Below are 3077 nucleotides of genomic sequence, written 5' to 3'. Positions count from 1 at the left end.
TAGTAGTAGTAGTAGTAGTAGTAGTAGTAGTAGTAGTAGTAGTAGTAGTAGTAGTAGTAGTAGTAGTAGTAGTAGTAGTAGTAGTAGTAGTAGTAGTAGTAGTAGTAGTAGTAGTAGTAGTAGTAGTAGTAGTAGTAGTAGTAGTAGTAGTAGTAGTAGTAGTAGTAGTAGTAGTAGTAGTAGTAGTAATAATAATAATAATAATAAAGAAAGAGAAGAAGAAGAAGATGATGAGAACTTGGAGATGGAAAATTAATGTAAGGATTAAACAATAATAATAACAAATGTCAAGGTTAGAGGTTCCACTAATGGTATATCAAACAAGTATAGTATAAACTCTTATTATTGAATTGGAAACCACACACAAAGGAGGTTCCAATCAGATTATATATTGTTAACATGATTACATTAGTCATCTTATTCAATTAATGCTAATACTTGTAAATCTCGTCAAGCATTCATGATTATAACTTATGTTAACAACAAATCAAGTTCCTTTCATAGCTCAGGTGTCGGTTATACCATACATTATGGGCTATGAAAGTGCCAAACATTTGTTGTACCAAGTGTTATGTAACATAAATCAAGATTAGTCATTTAACAAGCAAAGTATTAAAGAGTGAACAAGATAGCAAATATAAAACATGTTAGTATCAAACATTAAAGTCCATATTAAGTTTACATTATACTTATTCTTACACCATTAGTGTAACCTTTTCACCTTGACATAATTAACTTAGCTAGACATAATGAAAGAAAGCAAAATAGATAAACAAAATAAGAACATAAAAGTTAACTAAGTAAAGGAAAGGAAATGAAAGGCATAAACTTAATATTAATGAAAACAAAGCATAAAAAATACAAAGAGAGAAAGGAAGAGCATGATCTTGATCTGGAAATCAAGATGCCTAAATGCATGGCAAATGCCTCCTTTTATAGGCCAAAAATGGGAACTATTGATTTGATGACTAATTGATAAGTGGGTGACCAACTTTTGACTTGGTGACAATCCTTATCTTCTCTTGTCTGCCCAAAACGTCATTGATAACGTCAAAATTGGAGCCAGTTGTAAACATGAAAGTTGTAGGCAATTGTCTCAGCTTTCTTGTGTAAAAACTTCAGCTCATTTGGACTTCTAGAACTCTAGATATGGCCAAAATACCGAACAGTGCTCGGGCTGGAAGACAGATTCGGGCTTCTTTGTTGTTGCTACAATTTGGACTTGATAATGGCCTTTTTAGATCTTGGGCTCCATATGAAAGTTGTAGGCCTATGTCTTACCTTTCTATCCATATAAATTGGACCTAAATCTGAGATCTGTAGCTCTAGATATGACCCAATTACCGAACAGTGTTCCGGTTTGGATTGCACCGACATCTCTTTTCTAAGTTTGGCCATCTCTTTATCCTTGCAATTTAAGTTCTTCAAGTCATCAATCAATCCTTTCATTTATGTGATAGACTTGCATTAAAAATAGACATTTACCACAATTTATAGGTATCTTATATTATTAGATACATTATTATAAAATATATTTTAGTTAAGGAGTTATTGATACTTCAAGTGCAAAATGATGATATAAAACCATGATAAAAATGCACTTTTAAGTACTAATCAATGAGGGTAAGTATTTAGCAAGTCTCCATACCTATCCTAACATTGGTAAAATGTTTCTCCTAATTTTTGAGCGAAAGTAATAATTTTTCTTTTGAAAGAGTTTGTTCTATGAGATGGGAAAAACTTTATTAAAATTTATTGATGCATTTCATCCCAAGCACGAATGGATCTATGTCTCAAATTTTGTAGCTATTTTTTAACTTTATCTTTTAATGAAAAAGAAAAAGGCTTTAATTTGGTGTTGTTCATGCTACAATTTGAGTTATATAGGTGTTACAAATCTCCTCAAATTCCTTTAAATGCAAGTGTGGATTTTCTAAATCTAAGCCATGAAAAGAAGGTAAAAGTTGAATAATGTCTGGCTTAAAATTAAAATAAGATGCATTAAGGGGGAAAACTATGCATGAAGGTGCAATTATTCTTGTGGGATTCATGTGGTCTCTAAGTGTTCTAACACTGTTATTCTCATTATTCTCATTATGAAGTGCCTAATTATCTTTTTCAGCCATATGTTCTGAAAATGATGAGGATACCCTATAAAGTCTACCACTTAATGTACATAGCCACACTCTTATGCATGTGTCGAAGTAGAATAAAAGGAAAAGAAAAATAAAAAAAAGAAACAAAACAAAAGAAATAAAGTTAGATACAAGAAAAGTGAAAAGAGAAAATAAAATAACAATTATAATTTATACAAGAATTTACCTGCCTAGCAACAGCGCCAAAAACTTGACATGACCAAAAGATTGATGTCTTCTCCCAAGTGCAGGAGTGTTGAAGTAATAAATAACCCGGTAAGACCAGGGTCGAATCATAGGGAGGTTAATTGTATAAATTATAAACAACAATAATATAACAACAACAATAATAATAGTAATAATACAAATAGTAATACTACTAATAGTAATAGTAATAGTAATAATACTAGTAATAATAATAGTAGTAGTAATAATAATAATACAAATAATAGTAGTAGTAGTAATAATAATAGTAACAATAAAAAAGAAGAAGAAGAAGTTGTGAGAACTTTGAGATGAAAGATCAATGTAAGGATTAAACAAGGACAACAACAACTGTCAAGGTTAAAGGATCCACTAATTGTATGTCAAACAACTATAGTATAAACTCTTATTATTCAATTGGAAACCACATACAAATGAGGTTCCAATCAGATTATATATTGTTAACATGATTACATTAGTTATCTTATTTGAATAATGCTAATACTTGTAAATGTTGTCAGACATTCATGATTATAACTTATGTTAACAACAAATCAAGTTCTTTTCATAGCACAGGTGTCGGTTATACCATATGATTTGTGCTATGAAAGTGTGAAGCAGTTGCTGTACCAAGTGTTATACAACATAAATCAAGATTAGTCATTTAACAAGCAAAGTATTAAAGAGTGAACAAGATAACAAATATAAAACATGTTAGTATCAAACATTAAAATCCAT

This window comes from Populus euphratica, unplaced genomic scaffold (assembly GCF_000495115.2).
Source record: "Populus euphratica unplaced genomic scaffold, PopEup_1.0 scaffold300.1, whole genome shotgun sequence".
Taxonomy (NCBI): Eukaryota; Viridiplantae; Streptophyta; class Magnoliopsida; order Malpighiales; family Salicaceae; genus Populus; species Populus euphratica.
This window is presented reverse-complemented; position numbering follows the sequence as displayed.